The sequence below is a fragment of the Oreochromis aureus genome, linkage group 3 (genome assembly GCF_013358895.1).
Source record: "Oreochromis aureus strain Israel breed Guangdong linkage group 3, ZZ_aureus, whole genome shotgun sequence".
In the NCBI taxonomy this organism is placed as follows: domain Eukaryota; kingdom Metazoa; phylum Chordata; class Actinopteri; order Cichliformes; family Cichlidae; genus Oreochromis; species Oreochromis aureus.
Window position 1 is genome coordinate 128,832,812 of NC_052944.1, and position 27,996 is coordinate 128,860,807.

Here is a 27,996-nt window from a genome sequence, read left to right on the forward strand (position 1 = left end):
CCAGCAGCATCAAACACAGCTGGACTCCATATTTATGGTCTGTACATGTACAACAACGACTTTTACATCTATTCTGTTCACAGTCATCTCCATGCTGCTCTTTGTAGACCAGTGGATTATCAGTGTGTCCAACTTGGATCTGATGTTTGGCTCCATGATTTCAGTCTGATTGGCTCATTCATAAAGTATTCTATTCCAGCTGCTGGAGGACAAAATCATCACTTTTGTGAAGAACGAGCTGAAGAAGATCCAGAAGGTTCTGAGTCCAGATTACCCAGAATGCTTAGAGAGTCAGAGGGAAGATGATGATCAGAGGAGAAGCAGAGAGGCATTCATGAAGATCACACTGAATTTCCTTAGGAGAATGAAGCAGGAGGAGCTGGCCAACCATCTGCAGAGTAAGAAGATTTCTATAAAGTTTCTAGCTACTTAATAAATAAACTATTGTTTTAAGAGATGGACCAAAATGTAACCAAATATATGCGCTTTAAAAAGATGAGGCATAATGTTCTGTATTTTGTTTACAGAGAATTTTCCTACAGTATGCCAACGTAAGGTAAAATTGACACTGCAAAAGAAGTTCCAGTGTGTGTTTGAGGGCATCGCTAAAGCAGGAAACCCAACCCTTCTGAATCAGATCTACACAGAGCTCTACATCACAGAGGGAGGGACTGCAGAGGTCAGTGATGAACATGAGGTCAGACAGATTGAAACATCATCCAGGAAACCAGACAGACCAGAAACAACAATCGGACAAGAAGACATCTTTAAAGCCTCACCTGGAAGAGATGAACCAATCAGAACAGTGCTGACAAAGGGAGTGGCTGGCATTGGGAAAACAGTCTTAACACAGAAATACAGCCTGGACTGGGCTGAAGGCAAAGCCAACCAGGACATCCAGTTCATATTCCCATTCACTTTCAGAGAGCTGAATGTGCTGAAAGAGGAAAAGTTCAGCTTGGTGGAACTTGTTCATCACTTCTTTACTGAAACCAAAGAAGCAGGAATCTGCAGCTTTGAAGACTTCCAGGTTGTGTTCATCTTTGATGGTCTGGATGAGTGTCGACTTCCTCTGGACTTCCACAAAACTACAATCCTAACTGACCCTAGAAAGTCCACCTCAGTGGATTTGCTGCTGATAAACCTCATCAGGGGGAAACTGCTTCCCTCTGCTCGCCTCTGGATAACCACACGACCTGCAGCAGCCAATCAGATCCCTCCTGACTGTGTTGGCATGGTGACAGAAATCAGAGGATTCACTGATCTACAGAAAAAGAAGTACTTCAGGAAGAGATTCAGAGATAAGAAGCAAGCCAGCAAGATCATCTCCCACATAAAGACATCACGAAGCATCCACATCATGTGCCACATCCCAGTCTTCTGCTGGATCACTGCTACAGTTCTGGAGGATGTGGCGAAAACCAGAAAGAGAGGACAGATGCCCAAGACCCTGACTGAGATGTACATCCACTTCCTGGTGGTTCAGGCCAAAGTGAAGAAGGTCAAGTATGATGGAGGAGCTGAGACAGAGCCACACTGGAGTCCAGAGAGCAGGAAGATGATTAAGTCTCTGGGAAAACTGGCTTTTGATCAGCTGCAGAAAGGAAACCTGATCTTCTATGAATCAGACCTGACAGAGTGTGGCATTGATATCAGAGCAGCCTTAGTGTACTCAGGAGTGTTCACACAGATCTTTAAAGAGGAGAGAGGACTGTACCAGGACAAGGTGTTCTGCTTCATCCATCTGAGTGTTCAGGAGTTTCTGGCTGCTCTTCATGTCCACATGATCTTCATCAAGTTTGGAATCAATCTGCTGGAAGAACAACAACCAACCTTCCAGAAGTCTGAAACAAGAGAATCTGCAGAGAAACACTTCTACCAGTGTGCTGTGAACAAGGCCTTACAGAGTCCAAATGGACACCTGGACTTATTCCTCCGCTTCCTCCTGGGTCTTTCCCTGCAGACCAATCAGACTCTCCTACGAGGTAGCCTGAAACAGACAGATAGTAGCTCACAGATCAATAAGAAAACAGTTCAGTACATCAAGAAGAAGCTCAGCAAGAATTTGTCTGCAGAGAAAAGCATCAATCTGTTTCACTGTCTGAATGAACTGAATGATTGTTCTCTAGTGGAGGAGATCCAACAGTCCCTGAGATCAGGAAGTCTCTCCACAGATAAACTGTCTCCTGCTCAATGGTCAGCTCTGGTCTTTGTCTTGCTGTCATCAGAAAAATATTTGGATGTGTTTGACCTGAAGAAATACTCTGCTTCAGAGGAGGTCTTCTGAGGCTTCTGCCAGTGGTCAAAGCCTCCAACAAAGCTCTGTGAGTCAATATGTAATCAAACCTTCGCTTTAAAACGTTTGTTATAGACAGCCACCATAATGACTGAAACCAGCCCACTGAAGGAACATTGGGCTGGGAGGTCACCTTCATCATAATTTTGCAAATTATCATGACCAATGATCAACAAGTATGAAGTTAGAGAACAAAAATCTAGAGGCCGAAATTAGAAGAATATGTCATATTTAAAATATCTGCATCGATGCTTATCTAGCCCCTTCAATTTGTGTTTACTTTTGTTTTGAATCACAAATGCTGCAATAAGTCTCAAAGTCTCAAACACTATAGTATGAGTGTGCTTTTGTGTACTGAGTCAATAAAACAATATCTACCAGCTCCTCACTGATTCCCACTGAGAAATATTTTTGTGTGTATAAGTTGTATTTGTTTTTTTTAAATTGTACAGAGTTAATGCATAACATGTATTAAATCATAAGTCTCTTTGTTGATTTTATTTTAATTTCCTTACTTTTTTTCAGACTCAGTCATTGTAACCTCTCAGAGAGAAGCTGTGAAGCTCTGTCCTCAGTTCTCAGCTCTCAAGCCTCCTGTCTGAGGGTGCTGGACCTGAATAATAACAACCTGCAAGATTCAGGAGTGACGCTTCTGTCTACTGGGGTGAACAGTCCATACTGCAAACTGGAAATTCTGCGGTCAGATCAAGTGATATTAGGTTTTTTTTTTCATCAATTGGCAAAAACTCTGATAAGTAAACTTCATTCATATATGTTTGTACTTTTAGTATTTCAGTCCAAGTCAGAGTAAACTGTCACATTTCTGTCTTCTTTAAGATAAGGCAATGAGGATTCCAGCAAGTCCTGAAAAGTATTAAATACTGCCAAATCCAATAGCTTCTAACTGCACCATCAATAGACTTTAACACAAGTGTTTTTTGTCTTCCTGCTCAACATTTTTCAGGCTGAATGTCTGTAACCTGTCAGAGAGAAGCTGTGAAACACTGTCCTCAGTTCTCAGCTCCGAGTCCTGTAGTCTGAGAGAGTTGGACCTGAGTAACAACAACATAAAGGAGTCAGGACTGCAGCTTCTTTCTGCTGCAGTGGAGAGTCCATACTGTACACTGGAAATTCTCAGGTCAGGATTTAGTCTTTTCCACTGAAAACTATTTAAAACACATATTATATCAATGGATAAATATCTTACTCACCTATGACTTTAATTTCAGACATGAAGCCGAAAGTCCTGTTTTTTTTTGTTTGTTTTTTTACCATTTTGACACCTAATAATGTCAATACAACAGAATGTACATTTTCAAGTTCAGTCTACTTTAGTTCAGTATACTGTTTTAGACCTAATGAGGCACTGTGTGCTCTCTAACATTCTCTCTGAGATATAACTTTACTATTAAATGCAGATAATTTCTCATGTGATTTTAACATATGTGAATGTAAAGTTTGTCAGAAAAATATTCCAAAAATCCAGATTTAAGTGGTGTCAAACAATGGCTTTGCTGTACAGTCTTGGTCCAAAGTTTAGAGAATGTCACAAATATTGGTTTTCACAAAGTTTGCTGCTTCGCTTTTATGATGGCAATTTATGATGCTCCAGAATGTTATGAAGTGTGATCAGATGGCATGCAAAGTCATTCTCACCATGAAAATGAACTTAATCTTCATCGCTGCTATAAAACAACCTGCTGATATCATTTCAATAATCATAGAACAGCAGACTGAGTCGTTAAAATGAGGGCTATACATGAAATCATTGTTATTCCTGTTAACCATGGTTACCTGCAAGGAAACGTATGCCATCATTGTGTTTTATAAAAGGGCTTCATAGCCAAGGATATTTTTGTTATTAAGATTGCACCTGAATCAACAATTTATCCAATCATCAAGAACTTCAAGGAAAGAGGTTCAATTGTTGTGAATTGTTGCTTCAGGGTGCCCAAGAAAGTCCAGCAGGTGCCAGGACCATATCCTAAAAGATGAGTTAGCTGCAGGATCAGGGTTCTACCAGTGCAACGCTTGCTCTGGAATGGCAGGGGCAGGTGTGAGTGCATCTGGATGCACAGTGAGGTGAAGACGGTGTCAAGAAGTGTCAAGAAGGGCAGCTAAAAAGCATCGGGTACAAACTGATATTCTGCAAAAAAAGTACAGCAAGTCGACTGCTGAAGACTGGGATAAAAGTCATTTTTCTGATGAAGCCCCTTGCCGATTGTTTGGGGCATCTGGAAAACGGATTTTCTGGAGAAGAAACGGTGAGCGCTACCATCAGTCCCGCCCCATGCCAACAGTAAAGCATACTGAGACCATTCATGTGTGGGCTGCTTCTCATCCAAGGTAGTGGGCTGACTCACAATGTTGCCAAAGAACACAGCCATGAATAAGCAATGGTACCAAAACATCCTCCAACAGCAACTTCTTCCAACCATCCAAGAACAATTTGTGAATATTTTGTATTGACCAAATTTTGTATAGAGCCGTTTTAGGATCATGTGAGTACCATGCCATAAGTACCAAGTAATAACTAAGTGGCTAGGGGAACAAGTCATTAAAACTTTGGGTCCATGGCCAGTAAACTCCCCAGAACCAAATTTAATTGAGAGTTTGTGGTCAATCCTAAAGAGGCAGGAGGACAAACAAAACGACTAATTCTGACAAACCCAAGCATTGATTATGAAAGAATTGGCTGCCATTAGTCACGATTTGGCCCAAAAATTGATTGACAGTATGCCAGGGCTAATTGCAGAGGTCTTAAAAAAGAAGGACCAACACTGCAAATACTATCTCTTTGCATGAATGTGATGTAAGTCTCAATAAAAGCATTTGAAACTTATGAAGTGCTTGTATTTATACTTCAGTACATCACAGAAGCAACTGACCAAAAGATCTAAAAACGCAGAGGCAGCAAACTTTTTGAAAAAAGTCAAAGTTGTTAGGTCAATCTGCTTCCTGGATTAGAGCCAGTGACACCCAGCTACACACCATTTGCAAGATTTGTGAATTGTTAAGTGGGGTTATATAAAGAAAGTTGATTTAAATTTAATCTGATCATTCATGAAAACCACCAACATCAATGTCCAGTGACTCGGGTCATGGAAATTATAATTCTAAGTAACTTTTCAATCTCATCCCATAAGGTGCGGATATCTGTACTCTGAACACCAGTATTTTGAAATCAAATTTGCTACTTTTCCAGTTTCTATCTTGTGTGAAGAACATAGATGTATAGAAACTCTAACTCAACAGTATGAGCTATGTTGACTGATAACAGTCTGTTTAAGCTTTCAAGATAAACAAAAGAGGAATATAAAGATAATGAAGGTCATTGTTTTAATCAGTCATATTTCATTCAATACAGTGGTGTACTGACAGATCTAGGATCAGTCCAAATCATCAGCAGTTTGATCCACATATGGATTGAAGTATATTTGTGAAAATGTTGGGCTGTTTCTTTAACATTGTCTAACAGTGTGTGTATGAGAGCCATGTAATGTCCATGTGTGCATGCTGACTGTGCTGCTCTGACCCCTCCTCCTTTCATGGTGGAGCCTGCTGGAGTCCGATGGTTGAGACCAGGTCTGAGGAAGTGTAAGTGTGTTTTTAATGGGATTCATGAAAACAAAGCAGCACACATTCAACCATCTTCATCATGTCAGAAGTCATCATCAAAGTGTCAATCAATGAACAGATGATGGATCAATAACTGCAGCTGGATTGTGATTGTTCTTCCATCAGATTCCTGTCAACTCACGATCGACACAAACACAGTGAACACAAAGCTCCAACTGTCTGACAACAACAGGAAGGTGACACGTGTGGAGGAGGTTCAGTCATATCCTGATCATCCAGACAGATTTGATGTTTATGAACAGCTGCTGTGTAGAAATGGTCTGACTGGTCGCTGTTACTGGGAGGTCGAGGAGAGGATATGTTTATATATCAGTGAGTTACAGAAGCATCAGAAGGAAAGGAGGAAGTGATGACAGTTGGCTTGGAGGAATGATCAGTCCTGGAGTCTGTACTGCTCTGATGGTGGTCCTCATTCTGTCAGACACAACATGATAAAACATCCATCTCCTCCTCCTCCTCTGTCTCTAACAGAGTAGCAGTGTATGTGGACTGTCCTGCTGGCACTCTGTCCTTCTACAGAGTCTCCTCTGACACTCTGATCCACCTCCACACCTTCAACACCACATTCACTCAAACTCTTTATCCTGGGTTTTATTTCTGTTCTCCTTTTTCCACAGTCTGTCTGTGCTGAGTTGAGTGTAAAGAGTGTCCTCCTGTTAGAGAAACACTCTGATTGTTGAACAGATAGTTCAGTCTGTTCATGTCTGTTTGCACTAGAATGAACTTTTATAGTTCTTGCAAACAGTCCCAACTTCAATCTTTGGAAAGTGTCAGGAATAGAAATATTTTACTGCCATTATGTGCTGCTATTTTTATAATCATCATTTTGCATTCAGAGCCACTCAGATGTTCAAATATATGGGTATTATATTAGTTTTTATTACAGGTTGTTATAGCCACTGTAAATTGTTGAGTTGAATCTATAATTTAAAGGTTTTGAATGTTTTGTATTTCTATACTGAAGTCTTCAGTGGGTGAGAAGCTGACTGCAGGCTGACAGGAAGTTATAGGTTTTTGAAGTGCATGCTTTTGCAGAAGTGAAACCGAAAGCAGAGTGAGTGCAAGTTAAGAGCAGGGTGTTTATTATGCATGTATTATGGATTAAGCCTTAAGTAGTTGTGGTAGACTGAAACAGTTGTTATATATTTTACATATAAGTCAAGATCATTACACACAGGATGGCCTTAGCCTGGTTGGTTGCTTAAGTTGAGGTCAACTAAGGTTCAGGAAGCAGATGCAAACTCTGCACGCACAGACAGACAAATAGTGAGAGGTCATGACACAGACATAGCCTACACAGCAGGCACACACACACTCACGCACACACGCACACACCATAGTAGATTGACTTGAGTAGGTGAAAAGTTAAGATGTACTTTTGCTGTAAGTGCAAGTTCTGTCGGCAGATTGTTAGATGCTTACAGGAAGTGGAACAGATGTCCCAGAAGATAACCGACAGCTAAGGCGGGCTGAAAGGAAGCACCTGTCGTCGATACTAAGATGATGTAGTTGTAAAAAGCATGATAATAGTAACAGTAGGGTGGACATTAGGTAAGGCTGCACTTTTTGAAGCAATCTCATATAGAAAACTATTCTCATGCTGTAGTAAAGGGACCTCTGGCTAATATGTCGGGTTCGTGGTCAGGCTCAGAGTCGAAAACTAGCTTTACTTTGTTGTCTGGGTCAACTTTTCTAGTGAGAGACTGAGAGAGGAGTTGAAAGGCTGCTCCAACGGAACTTATTGTTTCGGAGGAAAACACAAACACAGTGTACAGTCGAGTCTTAATAGTTTACTTACAACTGGGCTCGCCAGGCACTCTTTTGGCTGCAGTGGTTATTATTATATTTACATGCTTCCAGCTCCCTGCTTCTACTCAGTAACGACTCGTACTTTTCAACTCTTCTTTTTCTCCCTCCCTCACTCACAGACACATAACGGTTATAGCAGTCCTTTCTCCCTGCAGCACGGACTACACTGCCCATGAGGCTACATTCTTTAGGGCGATGCCTGTAACACTCCTATTGCATTTACATTAAATAATTTTTTGAATTATTCTCCGTGAATCGCTACCTTATTGTGGTGGAGGGGTTTGTGTGTCCCAGGGATCCCAGGGCCTATGTTGTCTGGGGGCTTTTGCCCCCTGGTAGGGTCTCCCATGGCAAATTGGTCCTGGGTGAGGGACCAGACAAAGAGCTATTCAGAAGACCCTTATGAGAAAAACATTGAGGGAACAGTTTACCCTGCCCGGGATAGGGTTACCGGGGACCCGCCCTGGAGCCAGGCCCGGGGAGGGTGCCCGAGGGCGAGCGTCTGGTGATGGGAGAAGGGAGCCGGAGATCGACAGATGGATTGGTGCTGTGGCCGCAGTGATGCGGACGCTGCACCCGTCCGTCGTGGTGAAGAGGGAGCTGAGTATAAAAGCGAAGCTCTCAATTTACCGGTCGATCTACATCCCTACCCTCACCTATGGCCACGAGCTGTGGGTAGTGACCGAAAGAACGAGATCGCGGATACAAGCGGCGGAAATGAGCTTCCTCCGAAGGGTGGCTGGCCTCTCCCTTAGAGACAGTGTGAGAAGTTCAGCCATCCGGGAGGGGCTCAGAGTAGAGCCGATGCTCCTCCACATCGAAAGGAGCCAGCTGAGGTGGTTCGGGCATCTGACAAGGATGTCTCCTGGGTGCCTCCTGGGTGAGGTGTTCCGGGCATGTCCCACCGGGAGGAGGCCCCGGGGCAGAACCAGGAGACGTTGGAGAGATTATATCTCTCGGCTGGCGTCTGCTGGGCCTTAGTCCATGGGGCCTGGCCGGGCACAGCCCGAAAAGGGGACATGGGCCCATCCTCCCGCAGGCCCACCACCCACAGGAGGCACCATAGTCGGGCTCACCTCTACGCATGGCTTGGGCTCTGGAACCAGTCTCCTGGAGAGGGGCTGGACTCTGTCTCAGTCTGGAGTTGGCCCTGGTGAAAGGCGGCGGGCTGGGGTGGGTATTCTAATATCCCCTCGGCTTGCTGCCGGTACGTTGGGGTTCTTCCTGGTGGATGAGAGAGTTTGTTCCCTGCGCCTTAGGGTCGGGGAACGGGTCCTGACTGTCATCTGCGCTTATGTGCCGAGTGGCAGTTCAGAGTACCCAGCCTCTTAGAGTCCCTGGGTGGGTGCTGGAAGGTGCTCACCTGGAGACTCTGTTGTCCTACTGGGATACTTCAATGCTCACGTGGGTAACCCACAGCGAGACCTGAGGGGCGTGATTGGGAGGAACGGCCTCCCGAGTGGTGTTTTGTTATTGGACCCCTGTGCAAATCACAGTTTGGCCATAACGAACACCTTGTTCGAACATAAGAGTGTCCATAAGTGCACGTGGCACCAGGACGCCTAGGCCGCAGGTCGATTATCAATTTTGTAATCGTATCACCAGACCTGCGCACCATATGTTCTGGACACTGGTAAAAAAGAGGGGCTGGCTGTCAACTGATCACCACCTGGTGGTGAGTTGGATCAGGTGGCGGGGAGGAAGCTGGACAGACCTGGTGCACCTAAACGCTGTAGTGAGGGTGTGCTGGGAACGCCTAGCAGAGGCCCCAGTCCTCGAGATCTTCAACGCACACCTCCGCAGAGCTTCAACAGCATTCCGAGGGAGACTAGGGACATTGACTCGACTGACCATGTTCAGCATCTCCATTGCCAAAGCTGCTGCATTGAGCTGCGGCCACAAGGTGGTTGGTGCCTGTCGTGGTGGTAATCCCCAACCAAATGGTGGACACCAGGGTGAAGGGAGCCACCAGGCTGAAGGAGTCCCATCGGGCTTGGTTAGCCTGTGGGACTATGGAGGCAGCTGACAGGTACCACCAAGCCGAGCAAAATGCGGCTCGGGCAGTGGCTGAAGCAAAAACTCGGGTGGGAGGAGTTCGGAGAGGACATGGAAAAAGACTTTCGGACTGCCTCAAGACATTCTGGCAAACCGTCAGGCGCCTCAGGAGGGGAAAGCGGTGCTCACCTGCACTGTGTATAGTGCTGGTGGAGCGCTGCTGACTTCGACTGAGAAAATTGTCGGGCGGTGGAAGGAATACTGAGGACCTCCGTAATCCCACTGACACGCCTTCCGAGGAGGAAGCAGAGTCTCGACTGAGGGGATGACCCGCCACCTCCGGGGCGAGGTCACTGAGGCAGTTAAACAACCCATGGTGGCAGAACCCTGGTGTTGATGAGGTCCGCCCGAGTTCCTGAAGGCTCTGGACGTTGACGTTGCGTGGAGATCAGGGGCAGTACCCCTGGACTGGCAGACCGGGGTGGTGGTCCCCATCTTTAAGAAGGGGGACCGGAGGGTGTGTTCCAACTACAGGGGGATCACACTCGCCAGCCTCCCTGTGAAAGTCTTTGCCAGGGTGTTGGAAAGGAGAGTTCGCCCATTAGTCGAACCTCGGATACAGGAGGAGCAATGCGGTTTTCGCCCTGGTCGCATGGAATAATGGACCAGCTCTTTATCCTCTCAAGGATACTTGAGGGTGCATGGGAGTTTGCCCAACCAGTCTACATGTGTTTTGTGGACTTGGAGGAGGCATTCGACCGTGTCCCTCGGGGTGTCCTGTGGGAGGTGCTACGGGAGTATGGGGTGTCTGGCCCATTGCTACGGGCCATTCGATCCCTATACAACTGTTGCAAGAGCTTGGTTCGCATTGCCGGCAATAAGTCGGACTCGTTCCCGGTGGGTGATGGGCTCCGCCAGGGCTGCCCTTTGTCACCGATTCTGTTCATAATTTTTATGGACAGGATTTCTAGCGCAGCCAAGTGGCGGAGGGCTTTCACTTCGGTGGCCTCAGAATCTCATCTCTGCTTTTCGCGGATGATGTGGTTCTGTTGGCTTCATCGGGTGATGGCCTCCAGCTCGCACTGGAATGGTTCGCAGCCGAGTGTGAAGCAGCGGGAATGAGGATTAGCACCTCCAAATCTGAGGCCATGGTTCTCAGCCCGAAAAGGGTGGAGTGCCCACTCAGGGTCGGGGATGAGTTTCTGCCCCAAGTGGAGGAGTTCAGGTATCTCGAGGTCTGTTCACGAGTGATAGGAGAAGGGAGCCGGAGATCGACAGACGGATTGGTGCTGTGGCCGCAGTGATGCGGACGCTGCACCCGTCCGTCGTGGTGAAGAGGGAGCTGAGTATAAAAGCGAAGCTCTCAATTTACCGGTCGATCTACATCCCTACCCTCACCTATGGCCACGAGCTGTGGGTAGTGACCGAAAGAACGAGATCGCGGATACAAGCGGCGGAAATGAGCTTCCTCTGAAGGGTGGCTGGCCTCCTTAGAGACAGGGTGAGAAGTTCAGCCATCCGGGAGGGGCTCAGAGTAGAGCCGATGCTCCTCCACATCGAAAGGAGCCAGCTGAGGTGGTTCGGGCATCTGACAAGGATGTCTCCTGGGCGCTTCCTGGGTGAGGTGTTCCGGGCATGTCCCACCGGGAGGAGGCCCCGGGGCAGACCCAGGACACGCTGGAGAGATTATATCTCTCGACTGGCCTGGGAATGCCTTGGTGTTCCCCTGGATAAGCTGGAGGAGGTGGCTGGGGAGAGGGAGGTCTGGGCTTCTTTGCTTAGGCTGCTGCCCCTGCACCCGCCCCGGATAAGGCGTAAAGAAGATGGATGGATGGATGGAATTTTGTGAATAATAATTTTTAAAAATATGTCTTTATGTCATTAATATTGGCCGAAGAAGAGGTGACGGGTCAAGTAGATTGAGACACAGGCATTAGAGCTTCTTAATGCGTGTTTTGTTTGGGTATGGAATTACCAAAAATAGAGAGGGCATAGCCTAACATATGAAACAGGAAAAGTGTAATCCATTTATTTCAACAAAGTAACTGTATTCTGAATATCACCTTTTAAACGGTAACTCTAACGGAATACAGTTACTCATATTTTGTATTTTGAATACATAATGCCGGTACATGTATTCCTTTACTCCCCAACACTGCTTATGAAAAACATTATATAAAACAGCTGGTACTGCTGGGACTTTATATTTTCATAAGCTAACATGAGCCAATAAGTGAAAAGCCGAGCTTTGAGAGTTGTATGTTGCTGTGAGAAGAGTGGGGCTACATGCAGTGATGCTAGTGTTAGCCATGTTAGCTTCAGCAGGTGGTCAGTGTGAGACCAGAAGAGCGTCTGCATCAGCAGGGCTCCATTTCACTGCAGTGTCACATTCTTCATATATCCATGCTGGACATTTGAATATACTGAATATGTCACAGTCCCAGGTTTGGTGTTTTTGTAGTTTAGACTTTATTTTTAGCTGCTCTGTTTGGTTGCTTTAGTGTTTTTATTTTAGTTTTCCTATTAGGTTTTATTTTCAATTATTTTTAATATTCTGAGCCTTCAGCTCTGATTAGTTTTAGGTACTGTTTGTATTTTTGAGTTCATTTACTTCCCTCAGTGTTCCTCTACATCCAGTTACTAAGTTCACTCAGTAATTGGACTCATGGTTGTTATTAACTTCTTGTTTTATTTTGGTAGTTATCATCTCTGGTGTCAAAGGTTTAGTTTTACTTCCTCCCCTGGCATTGTCTACATGAGTTTCAGCTGTACAAGGTTTTATTGAGTGTTTATTGATTTGTCGCTTTTTATTTAACTATTATTCTTGACTTATAAACAATTGTTAAAAAGTATTTTCATTGAAATATCAAATAATTTTTACTTTATCACCTAATTAAATTATAATTCTGTAAATAAGGGTGATAGTGTGGCCTGTGTGGGTTGTCTTCAGATTCTCTGCTTCCTCCCACAATCCAAAAGCATGCATGCTGGGTTAACTGGAGATGTGTGATTGTGAGCATAAATGTTTGTCTGTCTCTGTCTAGCTCTGTGTTTACCTGGCTACATCACCATTGTTACTGATGCTGAACCTATAACCTGGTCTGGAGCAGTTTATGTTCAGAGTTTGTGGTTAAAATCAACTGAAGTGCCTTGTTTTCACTGATTCATTATTTACAGAAAGCTTTTAAGTGTGATATAGATTCAGTCATATGTTAATTTTCAGTTTTTATTTATTTGTCATATGCAGGTTAGCACAGGGTCAACATCGCAATGAAATGTATTTGACGAGCAGAAGACAGTCACCAGCAGAATGGTACAGTAGAAGAAAAAAAATAAAAATGAAAATAAATAATAAAAAATAAATAGAAAAATAGTAAAGAGCAAAATATTAATAAGATGTAGCAAAAGGAAAAAAAAGAGAGATTTCCAGTTAACTGACTAAATATATATATGTATATATAAATATATGTACACACTAGTGATTAAATAAAGAAAATCTTAAACAGGAATGTGACGGGGGGCAGATGGGATATTGCACAGGAATGAGCAGCAGTACAAACTGAACAGTACAAAAGTTTTTTTTTTTTTTTGTGGCAGTTGTTACAGTATTGCACTTTTTAAATATAAATATCAATAAAGTGGAGTGACCAGTGCAGATTATACAGAGTATTTGTGAAGCTGCAGGGCAGCTTTGAGTGCGTCCTGTGGACTGTGCTGTGTGTGTTTAAGTGTTGTGGTTGAGGTGTCGTATGGCTTGATGGTAGAAACTGTTTTAAATCTTGTAGTCCAAGCAGACAGACTCCTGTAACGCCTGCCAGATGGTAACAAGGAGAACAACTGATGTGCTGGGTGGCTGTGGTCCTTGATGATGCTGTGTGCTTTACGGAGGCATCGCTGAAGATAAATGTCCTGAATGGCAGGAAGCCTCATGCCAGTGATGTGCTCTGCTGCCTTCACCACCCTCTGTAGTGATTTGCGGCTGCTGGCAGAGCAGCTTCTGTACCAAACTGTAATGCAGCTCGTCAGCAAGCTCTTGATCGCACACCTGTAGAAATTTGAGGTGATGTTCGCTCATGCCAAACTTCCTCAGCCTCCTCAGGAAGTAAAGCCGCTGGCTAGCTTTCCTGATAGCAGTGTCTGTGTGAAGGGTCCAGGAGAAGTCCTCGGTGATGTTGACCCAAGGAATTTGAAGCTGCTGACCCTTTCGACCTTGACACCGCTGATGTGGATGGGCTGGTGTTCCCTGACTGGTCGCTTCCGTAGTCCACTATCATTTACTCATACAGCGCCATCACCTCCTCTCTACAGGCCGCCTCATCATTGCCTGTGATGAGGCCTATGATGGTTGTGTCATCCGCAAACTTGATGATGATGTTGGACTTGTGTTTAGCAACACAGTCGCAGTGTTAACAGGGAATATAGGAGGGGCTACGCACACAACCCTGTGGCGCACCTGTGTTTAGGATGAGTTGTGAGGAGGTGTGCTTACCAACCTCACCACCTGGAGCCTGTTTGTGAGGAAGTTTAGAATCCATCTGTAGATTGGTGTTCCCAGCCCAAGGTCGACGAGCTTCGTGGCAAGTTTTGAGGGGATGATGGTGTTAAATGCCAAACTGTAGTCGATGAAGAGCATCCTTGCATATGTATTCCCTTTTTCCAGGTGAGTGAGGGTGGTGTGCGTTGCCAGGGCGATGGCATCCTTTGTGGCTCTGTTTGTCCGATAGGCAAACTGAAGAGGGTCCAGTGTGTCAGGGAGGGAGGAGCAGATGTGACCTTTGACCAGCCGCTCCAGGCACTTCATGATGACAGATGTCAGTGCAACAGGACGGTAGTCATTCAGACAGAAGACCACTGATTTTTTGGGAACGGGAATGATGGTGGATGCTTTGAGGGACGTGAGAACCACTGACTGCCTCAGGGAGAGATTGAAGATGTTGGTGAACACCTCTGCCAGCTGGTCGGCACACACTCTGAGAAGCCGGCCTGGGATGCCGTCCGGTCCTGGAGCTTTGTGAGGATTGACCTTTTTAAAAGTCCATCTCACAGCTTGTGTTTCCAGAGTTAAAGTTACAGCCTCACTGTCCTCCTGAGGGTAGAGGATCTGCTCTCTGTTGTCTGCATCAAAACGAGCATAGAAGTTGTTAAGCTCGTCTGTGAGAGATGCAGTGGGCTGAACACTGCCTGTGTTGACCTTCTTGTAGTCAGTGATGCAGCGTAGTCCATTCCACAGTCGCCTGGTGTCAAAGCTGTGGTAGCTGGACTCCATTTTGTCCCTGTAGTCCTTTCTGGCCTTTTTTATGGACTTTCGGAGGTCATACCTGGCTACTTTATATGCATCAGCATCCCCGGAGTTAAAGGCAGAGGTCCGCACTTTTAGCTTGGCGCGAACCAGAGGCGGAGGCAGACATTTGAAACACCCGGGGCTTAGCCCTAAAGAGTAGTATGCATGTGGGATTTTTTTTTGTTTGTTTGTTTGTTTTGGGGGGGGGGTTAGAAATGGCTGAAAGATTAATTGGCTCTGTTTTGTTCAAAAAAGAATGACTTCATATAGGGAAAAATGTATGTCACATATGCAGGACACCTTAAACTAGTTTTTTAATTAAGCAGCAAGGCAGAACAAAGTCGGGCTGTATCAACACACGAGGACTAAACCCCAATTCAACAAGACACAGAACTGATCCGGAATTAAAACAGGACTACAACAGTTCAAAATCAGGACTACTTAGGACTTAACCAAAACAGAACCAGAATCAAAACTAGATGATAGTAGCACTAAAAATCATCATAGACCTGCACTACACTTATTTTTTAATTCTACCAAAGTACACTATTTAGATTCAGAAAAGTTTATATAATTATTTAGCCTTGTTGTGCAAACAAGCCTGCATAACTCAATAAATATAGAATTTGAAAAATAAACCTAAAAAGAAGCACTAGGTACAAGATACATGAGTACCTATGATACGGTGATACTTTTGGTAAACAACCATTTGACTAACATGTCTGTCTCACCTGCTCTTGTTCCATCTCTGTTCTGTCCTCATTCTCCATCTCCTCTCTGCTCCTCTCTCTCCTCTTTGTGCTGACAATCATCAAATATACAGTTGAAACCAGATATTTACAAACTCTTCAGATAAAAACACTTTTTAATTGTAACATCAAATCAGACTAAATGTTTATTTTTTAGGTTGATAAATATAAAACATATTTGTTAACTTTAAGAGTAAAGAGAGAAACTATCTGTATTTCTTAATTGTAAATGTCACCAAATTGTATTCAAAACTGAGCCACACTGATGGAGCTCCACAATTCTTTTTCTGGTGTTTTGTTGATATCTCCTGATTTTCCCATGTGAAAGAAACAGGCTCTGTGTTTTGCCTTATATGCATCCACAGGTGTGCCACCAATTTACTCACATGGACTCTACTAACCAATTAGAAGCTTCTTCAGCTCAGAATGGAATCGCCTGAGTTTTCTTTATTAATTAACAATAAACTCAGTGTATATGTACTCCTAAATTTGATGAAAGTGATAAAAAAAATAGACAGCTCTCTCTCTTTATTCTGACATTTAACTAATTCAAAAGATATTTCAATATTTATCCAAAACAAAACAAGTTTACTCTAAATTGATGTTGTACAGTAAAAAATGTTCTTGTGTTTTCCATAAAGTGTATGTAAATATCTGGTTTAAACTGTGAATATACTGCTGTGTATTGAAGTTCCTCTTGTTTTGCATAGGAATATACTGAACAACATACAAAGCACAATATATAAAATAACATCTACCTGAGTTTTTTCTTTGAAAGAAGCCCCTTATATCCATTCTTGTATATCAGTACATTACTGAAACCGATTTATTTAGCCGTGGAGGGTAACAACTGAAAATATGAAATAAACACACATGTAAGCTAAGACTCTCTAAAGAAACAGCACTGTGTTTCGCTTTTATTTCACCATTTGCTGATTCACTTGAAGAGCAAGTAACGTAGTATGGGTCAAGTGATCAGTTTGATATCAATATTTCGTGATACACCGCCATATTTACATTATTTGTACAATACGAATGATTTGCTTTGTTACCTGGACGAACTTCAGTTCTCCTCTGTCTGCCTGGCTCAGTGTTGCCAACTCCTCAGTAATGAAAATCGCTATTGGCTGTCCTAAAAGTCGCTAGAAGTCGCCAAATGACGCCATCGCCTAATTTGCATAATTGGTCATGCTAATGTAATTGTAACTCACGTTGTTGAGAGAGAAATAACATCGTGGAAGAGACATAAAGTGAGTAAAAAAATACCCTAAATGCATTTAGAATTTATTTAGAGCTACAAATTAAATTTCTTTTAGCAATTATTGTTTTTTTTAATGTCACATTCCAACCTTGCACCTTTATCCGGTTTGGACCGCAAAAGTGACACGTAAATAGGCACTCTGGTGGAGTTACTTTGTGTGCGTGTGTGTGTGTTTATAAGTAGTTTTAAATCTTGTGATCCACAAAACAGCATAACAGTAAAGAAGAACTGATCATGTTACAGTCAGTGCGGAGCAGCGGCTTCGCCATGCACGATTCATTTGCAGTTTGACGATAGGTGTGAACGCCTCCTGCCCTGATAGCAGCTGCGTGAGGACTATCCTCCGCCCAGAGCTCCTTTGGCACGGGCGAGGTGCCCATGGCAGCACCCGCTGCTTGTTGAGAGTAGGAGCGATTCGCGCGCCACGCCAAAAACTCGCCATAAATAAGTCTCCAATAACACCAGAAAAGTCGCCAGATTTGTCGCTAGTCGCTTTTAGAAAAAAAAAGTCGCTAAGGGGTCTGAAAACTCATAAATATAGCGACAAAGTCGCTAAGTTGGCAACACTGGCCTGGCTCTGTTTCTCCAACAGCGCACCAGCAGGCAGCAGTTGCCCGCCCCCGCGCTCAGTGAGCTCGGATCATACCAATATCAGGGGGATTTACGCACAGTCGTGAATTCTCACAGTGTGCACTATGTGCTTCAATATTGTGTGTAGTTTTTGTTTTATACAGTTGTCAGCCAGGCATCTAACTATGAAAAAATACACCCAAAAGACCCCAGGCTTCTGAAAAAACAACCCAGGCTTAAGCCCAGTAAGCCACCCCCCCGCTCCGCCACTGGCGCGAACGTCTTTGTTTACCCAGGGTTTCTGATTTGGATATATGCGGACAGTGGTTTTTGTGATGATATCATCCATGCACTTTCCAATATATCCAATGACAGAGTCTGTGAGTTCATTGATGTTGCCATCAACTGCATCCACAAATATCTGCCAGTCAGTTGTGTCAGCAGTCCTGTAGGGACCTCCTCAGCCTCACTGTCCCATTTGTAGATGACCCTGGAAGCTGGTTTTTCCTGTTTTAGTCTTTGTCTGTATGCAGGCAGCAGCAGAATGGAACAATGGTCTGCCTTGCCAAAAGCTGGGCGGGAGGGGTTTGTAGCACTTTGAATGGAGTGTAACAGTGGTCCAGTGTTTGATCACCTCTTGTGGGGAAGGAGATGTGCTGATAGTATTTGGGGAGAACCTTCTTCATGTTGGCTCTGTTGAAGTCTCCCAGCACAATAAAGGCAGCTTCGGGATTTTTGTTCTCAAGTCCAATAATGATGTTATACAGCTCGTCCATAGCCATAGCTTTATCAGCATGTGGGGGAATGTAAACAGCTGAAAGGAGAACTGAACTGAACTCCCTCGGCAGGTAAAAAGGCCTGACTTTAATGGTCAGTAGCTCGAGGCTCTGAGAGCAGTATGTTTTTAAGATACACACATCTCTAGCCCACAAAGAGTTAACCATAAATGTTACTAATGTTAGTGAATGAGGCCCAGCTGTAAAGTCACAGCAGTCACACTGTATGTGTCTCATTGTCACTAGAGTTTAGGCTCCATGCATTCAGCTCTAATGCTGAGTCTCTTTTACAAAGATGGAACTGCAGCTAATCATGCTCATGTAGCCAGTTAGTAAAACCCAAGTCACCGCCAGACACAGCAGACATTTAGTGATAATCTCACTGTATGTGGTCTTTAGCGCTCTTAGTGGTGAACATGTGGAGTGGTGTTAGTCTGGGTGACAAGTGTAATTGTTGAGTGAGAGAGACTGAGACTGAATGCTGGTAGCTTAGCCACAGCTCAGGTGGAGAAGCTGAAAAGAAGGTTTTCTAGTTTGTAAGGGGAAAAACTGAGAGGCTGGAGAGTAACACAGAGCAGCCATGACAGCTGCTCACACAGTTTAGACAGTTTAGCAACCAATGTTATAGTGAGTTAGCTCCCAGCTAACTAGCACACCAGTTAACTGCAGCCACAAGCTGAAGGACGATTAAATGTAGTGGAGATATCAGGGATGACACTGGTGTGTCTGATTCACTCTTTAGCACTCCGTCACTCCGTGTGTCAGCCAGAACACCACTGAAGGCCAAATGATCCCAGCGTGTGGAATAAGGAGCTTAATGTTCGGTTTGAGGTTTTTTCAAAGCAGCGAACACAAAGAAAGCCTGGCTGTGGTGGACTTCCCATGATGCTCTGCTTTCTTCTCCACTCCCTCTTTTCACTCCTGATGCTTTTATATGTCACTACTGCATGTCCTTAACTTTTGTCTTCTCTCCTTAGTTTGTGTTTTGTTCTGTCTCTCTGAGCTCATCTCTCTCTTTCCCTCACCCTGCAACCAGTCATGGTAGATGCTCCTCCTGGAGCCTGTTTTACTGGGAGGATCTTTGTGTCAAAGGAGTTCTTCCTTCTCACCATCACCAAGTGCTGCTCACAGTGGATTGTCTGATGGTTGGGGCTTTCTCTAATATTGGACGCTGTTACCTTACACTGTTAAACAGCTTGAGATGACTGTTGTTGTCTGTTGGGAATTGTCACTTATAAATAAAGTTACATCTAATGGATGTAAATGGATAGATGTTATTGTGACAAAGAGAAAATGATTGTTGACAGATGGATTGTTGTTTTGTGTGTCTGCAGTCTGTCAGGCTGTCTGATCACAGAGGAAGGCTGTACTTCTCTGGCCTCAGCTCTGAGCTCCAACCCCTCCCATCTGAGAGAGCTGGACCTGAGCTACAATCATCCAGGGCACTCAGGACTGAAGCTGCTGTCGGCTGGACTGAAGGATCCAGGCTGGAGACTGGACACCTCAGGTATGGAGAGAATGTCTGATAGAGGAGGAAGAGCTGGAAACATTTCCTGTGTCCTTCACTCACTTCCTGTTTGTTTCCTGCAGATGAGACATAAACAATCACACATGCAGGAGTATTTTCAGGGACAGACACACTAGTCTAGCTGGATAGTACATGGATATTTATGTAGGGGGTCTCCAAGGTGTCTGTTTGCAGGAACATTAATGATAACTGATAAGTCATGTTGAGTTTCATTAAAAGTAGACCTACAGTTAGGTCCATAAATATTTGGACAGAGACAACATTTTGTAACTTTAGATACACTTTATTAGGTCACAGGTGTACTATACCTGAGATAGTGGCCACTGTGTACCTAATAAAGTGTCAGCCATGTGTATGTTTCCCATGCTGTATGTCCACAGTGACAGAAGGATGAAACAAGGCTGTGAATCATTTCAGTCTGTGTGTGTCACAAAGAGGCAGACAGGAGCAGCTAACATTTAGAAATGGAAGCTTAAATAATGACAAACTGTACATTCACAGCTGAATTCACAATAAATTTGTTCTCAAACAACAGAATGAGAATGAAATATTGATTCTAACAGGGCCCATAAACAGTATTAGCTTAGCAGCATTAGCTTATCCGAGTTTCCATCATGGTCACACAAATCCTTAGCGGAGCAAAGTGGCTCACTTAGCATTAGCTTGTTACAAGCTGCTCAAGTTGTTATAAGGAAAGAGAAAGCAGTATTAGCATTAGCTGCTAATAATTATTCACTCCTAACTAGAGTTAGCCCCTAATGGCAGACTACTTAGCATTAACTCCTGGCATCGTTATAATGCAGGGGAAAAGAGTTACCATTATCGGATAATGCTAATTCACATCAAATTAGCATTAGTTAATAACAGCAGCCTTCTTAAAATTAGCTGGTCACATTGTTATAAAGCATTAGCTGCCAACTCGTATTCACCTAAAATTAGCATTAGCCACTAATGGCAGTCTACTTAGCATTAACTCCTCACTAATATAATGCTAATTAACATCAAATTAGCATTAGCTGCTAGCATCAGCCTACCAAGCACTAGCTGCTCACATTGTTAAAAGGGAAGGGAAAAGAGTTAGCATTATCGGATAATGCTAACTCACATCAAATTAGCATTAGCTAATAACAGCAGCCTTCTTAAAATTAGCTGCTCACATTGTTATAATGCAAGGGAAAAGAGTTAGCATTAACGGGTGATGCTAATTCACGTCAAATTAGCATTAGCTAGTAATGGCAGCCTACTTAGCATAACTCCTCACATCGTTATAATGCAAGGGAAAATAGTTAGCATTATTTGATAATGCTAATTCACATCAAATTAGCAATAGTTAATAACGGTAACCTACTCAGCTGCTCACATTGTTAAAATTGAAGGAAAAATAATATAAGCATTAGCTACTCATATTGTTAAAAAGTAAGAAAAAACATTGTTAGCATTAGAGGATAAATTAGCATTAGCTAATAACGGCAACCTACTTAGCATTAGCTGCTCACATTTTTATAAATCAAGAGAATATGGTATTAGCATTAGTTGCCAATGCTTATTCACCTAAAATTAGCATTAACTTCTTAATGCTAAATGAAGTTAATTAATGCTAAATAGGCTTAGTTGAAGGGAATGTAGTGTTAGCATTAGCTATTGATATTGTTATAAAGCAAGAAAATATGGTATTAGCATTAGCTACTAATGCTTATTCACTTCAAATTAGCATTAGTTAATAACGGTAGACTTCGTATCATTAACTGCTGTCATTCTTACAAAGCAAAGGAAAACGGTATGAGCATTAACTGCTAATGCTTATTCACCTAAAATTAGAATTAGCCACTAATGGCGTCCTATTTAGCATTAACTCTTCACATCGCAGGGGAAAAGTTAAAATTGAATGAAAAATAGTGCTCACATTAGCTACTCATATTGTTAAAAAGTACGAAAAAACATTGTTAGCATAAGCGGGTAACTCACCTCAAATTAGTATTACCTAATAACGGCAACCTACTTAGCATTAGCTGGTCACATTGTTATCAAGCAGGGAAATATAAGATAAGATAAGATAACTCTTTATTGTCATTGCACAGTCATACATAGTACAATAGTACAATGAAATTGGAAAACTGTCCTATGTCGGCACTACATATAACACAACACGACACGATATGACACATCACAACGCAACACAAACAACACAACACAGTATAATAACTTAGTAATAAAAAAGAAGAATAAGTGTATTTGTATTGCACACTGTTATTATTGCACATTAATTATTATTGCACCTTGTTATAAATATAAATATTATTATTGTTACTGTTTTTACTGCTGTTACCTCCCTCCCAAAAAGTCCAGGTAGGTAGCCAGTCAGGTCAGCTATTTGCATTGATTAAGGCTATTGCCCTGTTGTAAAAGCTGTCCTTGAGTCTATTTGTTCGGGACCTCAGCAGCCTGAACCTCCTGCCAGACGGCAGCAGTTTAAACACCCGGTGTCCTGGTGTGTACAGTCCCGTGAGGATGCTGCATGTGTCTCTTGAGACAGCGAGTGCTGTACAGGTCCTTCAGGGAGGGAAGAGGATGTCCAGTGATTTTTGGGCCATATTGATGACCCTCTGAGTGCCTTTCTGTGTGCTGTGGTGCAGCTGGAGAACCACACACTGATGCAATATGTCAGCACACTTTCAATGGAGCAGCAGTAGAAGACGGTCAGCAGCTCCTTCTTCAGGTCCATTTTTCTGAGGATTCTCAGAAAGTGGAGACGCTGTTGGGCCTTCTTTGAAACCGCAGAGGTGTTAGAGCTCCATTGGAGGTCTGTGTCTATGTGCACACCCAGAAACTTGAAACTGGAGACCCTTTCCACACACTCTCCGTTGATGCCGATAGGCTGCAGCTCAGACTTCCTCCTTCTGAAATCAACTACCAGTTCTTTTGTCTTGGTGGTATTGAGGTCCAGGTTGTTATCTACACACCAATCTGACAGCCTCTGAACTTCAGCTCTGCACGCCGCCTCATCTCCCCAGAGATGAGCCCCACCACGGTGGTATCATCTGCAAACTTGATGACTGCGTTGTCTGGGTGGGTACTAACACAGTCATGTGTGTACAGAGTGTACAGTAGGGGACTCAGTACACAGCCTTGTGGAGAGCCGGTGTTAACGCTGAGGGCTGAGGAAAGATGAGGCCCCACTCTAACTCTCTGTACACGGTCTGAGAGGAAGTCTCTGATCCAGCAGCAGGTGGTAGAAGGAAGTCCGATTTCCAGCAGTTTAACTATTAGTCTGTCCGGGAGTATCGTATTGAAAGCAGAGCTAAAGTCAACAAAGAGCAGCCTGGCGTAACAGCCCTGCACTTCGAGGTGAGAGATGGTGGTGTGGAGCGTTGTAGCAATGGCATCTTCAGTTGATCTGTTAGCTCTGTATGCAAACTGGAGCGGGTCGAGTGTGGGTGGCAAGCAGGACATGATGTGACATGTGGGCTGCTGCTGTCCGATGTTTTTGCTGCTGCTGCCTCTGGTCCCTTCACCTCAAAGCATGCGAAGAAGTGGTTCAGCTCCTCCGCAAGCACCGCGTTACCCTCAGTCAACGTGGTATTGCAAGGTTTGTAGTTGGTTAAGTGCTGAACTCCCTGCCATACCTGTCGTGAGTTGTTGTTGCTGAAGTATGTGAAATATGGTATTAGCATTAGCTGCCAAGTCCTGTTCACCTAAAATTAGCATTAGCAACTAATAGTAGTCTACTTAGCATTAACTCCTCACTAATATAATGCTAATTCATATCAAGTTAGCACTAGCTGCTAACATCAGCCTACCTAGCACTAGCTGCTCACATTGTTAAAAGGGAAGAGAAAACGATATTAACATTAGCTGGTAATAATTATTCACCCCTAATTAGAATTAGCCGCTAATGGCAGCATACTTAGCATTGACTCCTCACATCGTTATAATGCAAGTGAAAAGTGTTAGCATTACCGGATAATGCTAACTCGCATTACATTAGCATTAGCTAATAACAGCAGTCTACTTAGCAGTAGCTGCTCACATTGTTATAAAGCAAAGGAAAACGATATGAGCATTAGGTTCTAATGCGTATTTGCCTTGAATTAGTTGTAGGTGCTAATGGCGGCCTACTTAGCATTAGCAGCTCAGATTGTTGTAATGGTGGGGAAAAGAGTGTTAGCATTAGCCGCTCACATTGTTATAAAGGGAAATAGTGTTAGCATTAGCTACTCACATTGTTAAAAAGTAAGGAAAATAGTGTTAGAAGATTAGCGCATAATGCTAATTCAAATCAAATTAGCATTAGCTGCCAACATCAGCCTACATAGCACTAGCTGCTCACATTGTTAAAAGGAAGGGACTGGGCCCCGGTCCGATGGGCCTGGGCCCCTTTCCTGGCGGGTTGCAGAGTATGGGGTGCCTACTGGGGTCAGCGGGGAGTTGGCCCCAGGAGGGGTCACTTGCCCTCCCTTCCTTCCCTCCCCATCTCCAGCTGCCTCCTCTTCTCGCCCACCACAGTCACCCACACATGCAGGGCCTTGGGGTAGGGGTGTGTCACCAGGGTGCAGGGAGGCATCCCCCTCTGTCCCCTTCTGGCTGCCTCTGCCTCAATTTTATCCCACAACTTAGACATTCACATTACTCACACTCATTACACATACATATAGGATCTTGGGGTGGGCACGCCACACAGAATCCAAATTACCATCAGGGTGTACACCTCACCCCTGGCGCCGCTGCTCACCTCTCAATTTTAAATACAGGTAGACATTGAGGGCTAGCAGGAGGGGCTATGCGCCTACCTGCTGCTCTGGCAGGTGGCTCCATGCCCTCCTGGGTTTTAAATGCACCTTAGAACACACATACATCAACACTACATATGAGCGGGTGGAGGGAGGTTTGAGTTCACACACCCCCGCTCTCTGCGGCCTGCTGGAGCGGGGGGCTAGGAGGAGGAGTTGGCCGTCCGACTGGGGTCTGGAATGGGGCCTCCTGCTGCTGCGGAGTCGGGCGGTCTGCTTCTCCCCACCGCAGGGAAAAGGGTAACACCACCTGGGTCTGGGTGCAGTTTCCTCCAGGGGCAAGGGTACCCGGACCCGGTTCTTAGAGTACGCTTGGGGAGAGTGATTGTGTGTACAGCGCCTCTTTATGTCTGTCTCCGCTGGTTGAGTGTGGAATAATTGCCTATGAGAGCATGAGGGTGGGAATGGATGTTTGTATCTGTGCGTGCCTGTATGTCTGTGTCTATATGTCAGGTTGGGTATCAGACGCCACCCTCTGGGGACATCTCAGGCCCTCCAAGGTTTGAGGCCTATCTCCCCACCACTTCCCCTGTTGGTGGCGGACGCCTCAGACATCGGTGCGCTGGTGGTTCTCTGTGTCCGGGTGGGCGCCCAGGTACACACCGCTCACCCTTGGCGGCTGCTTATCGGGGCCTGGAGCCTGGGGCTCGCCGGGCCACTGGAGGCGGGTGCCTCGGCCTCGGCCCGGGCTCGGGTCACCAGGCACAGCTGGCTGCCGGGCGGAGCTCACGGGCACGCCACTGCAACCCCCTGGCTTTGCTCCGCTGCTGCTGAGTGACCCCTCATCTGGGACTCTCCTCAGCTCTTTCTGGGATAGCATGCTGCTGCCCTCTGTTGGTCTTCCTTGGTCTCTTGTGTTCTGGGGCCTCTGGATGTCTGGAGTTTTGATCTCCTCCATACCTGCTTCATGCCCTGGAGGTCGGGGCAGTGGCCCCCACACCCTCTAGCAGATCATTACATGAAGGAACCTTAAAAAACAAGCTGCTCATGCTCACAGGTGTACACACGGGTGATCACACACAAACCACACCCTTTTTGGCTCCTATCTCAAAGCACACTGTGCGCTGTCGATCTTACGTGCTGCACAATAATGTTTAATATTTAGTATTTACTGTCATATTCCCATAGATCATTGTGATGTTGTTTATTACTCGCTTTTCTTCTGCTTGCTTTCTTTTTCTCAACAGGTGATCCAGATGATCGATATATGTATTTTTTTGTCTGCTTATTCTGTTGGTTTTTGGTTTTTTGCCCTTTTTCCCCGTCCCTCTTCCCCGCTGTTTTTCTTTCCCTCTTTCTTTCTCCCCTTTCTTTCCCCCAGTTAAGTCTGTCCCGTATATAGAGGAGAAAACTAAAAAAAAAAAGAAAAAAAAAAAAAGGAAGGGAAAGTGATATTAGCATTAGCTGGTAATAATTATTCACCTGTAATTAGAATTAGCTGCTAATGGCAGCCTATTTAACATTAACTCCTCTCATTGTTATAATGTAACAATGTGTAACAGTAGTGTTTACAGCGGAAGAATGGTAAACGCATGCTTACGGACAGCGCTAGCAAACACTCTCCGCGCTATGTAGTGAAAAGAAAAGAAAAACACCCCTTCCCTATTGGTGTTAGAGTTTACCATGTCAGCCAATCAAAAAAAATGATATGGCATCATGTGGCACTTGGTTGTTTAGGGAGAAGGGGAAGTTTTAGTAGTGACACCCGCGACGGAAAGGGGGCGAGCGAAAGAAATAGAGAGAGCAAGTTTTCATATGTGAGACATTAGTGACGTTTAGCATGTTTGGAGGCTATAGTTAGTGTGTTGTGTAGTTATTGTTTTGTATTGTGTGTCAGTTAGACTGCTGAATTTCATATTTGCTCTAAAAAAGCCACCAAAGGCAGATTCCAGTGTAAACGCTTATTCCACATGGAAAACAGGAGTGATACACCTCCTGCTGTCAGACCTGCAAGGTTTAAGCTTGTGGTGTTCTCTCTGTCTTATACTGAACACAAACTATCTTTTTTGGACTGGCACAAATAATTTGTGTGCCTTCTTATTTGATGCAGCACACCTGATTGTTCTGTAAATAGATTTAAATGGTTATATAAAAAACGCCTGAGGCCTTGGCTGCATTTTTAGGTAAATAGTACCATATAACTTTGTTGTTTGCAAAACTTGTGCATAATTTTTAGAAAAGTTCAATTTCTATTTGCATTTCAAGTTATGAAAATGATTCGTTAAACATGTTTGTGGGTTCTACAGTACAAAATATAACTTTTTTCTACTCGGATTTTGAATTTATTGTCTGAATTTAGATCAATTGTGCTAATATAGTATGCCAAAATGAAAAAATAACTCAAATTTTAGTTATTTGAGGTTGTGCAGCACTAACCTGTGTTGTTTTTAAATGTGCTGATAAATAAATGTAGATTTCTTTGAATAAAACAGTGGAGCCGAGCTTTGAGCTCAGTGTGTAACAGTCTGTGTATGAGAGCCATGTAATGTCCATGTGTGCATGCTGACTGTGCTGCTCTGACCCCCTCCTCCTTTCAGGGTGGAGCCTGCTGAGTCCGATGGTTGACACCAGGTCTGAGGAAGTGTAAGTGTGTTTTAATAGGATTCATGAAAACAAAGCAGCACACATTCAACCATCTTCATCATTCTGATGTCAGGAGTCATCATCAAAGTGTCAATCAATGAACAGATGATGGATCAATAACTGCAGCTGGATTGTGTTTGTTCTCTCCATCAGATTCCTGTCAACTCACAATCGACACAAACACAGTACACACAAAGCTCCAACTGTCTGACAACATCAGGAAGGTGACACATGTGTGGGAGGTTCAGTCATATCCTGATCATCCAGACAGATTTGATGTTTATCCTCAGCTGCTGTGTAGAAATGGTCTGACTGGTCGCTGTTACTGGGAGGTCGAGTGGAAAGGAAACGTTTATATATCAGTGAGTTACAGAAGAATCAGAAGGAAAGGAGGCAGTTATGAGTGTGTGTTTGATACAATGATCAGTCCTGGAGTCTGAACTGCTCTGATTATGGTCCTCGCTCTGTCTGGCACAATAGCAGAGAAACATCCATCTCCTCCTCCTCCTCTGTCTCTAACAGAGCAGCAGTGTATGTGGACTGTCCTGCTGGCACTCTGTCCTTCTACAGAGTCTCCTCTGACTCTCTGATCCACCTCCACACCTTCAACACCACATTCACTCAAACTCTTTATCCTGGGTTTAGGTTCAGTCCTGGTTCCTCGGTGTCCCTGTGCTGAGTGTAAAGAGTGTCTCCTGTTAGAGAAACACTCTGACTGTTGA

At 44.1% G+C, this 27,996-nt stretch overlaps 1 pseudogene; it reads left to right on the forward strand.

The window, feature by feature from the left end:
* Window positions 1-2: 2 nt before the first annotated feature.
* Window positions 3-27,996, forward strand: LOC120438076 (annotated as a pseudogene).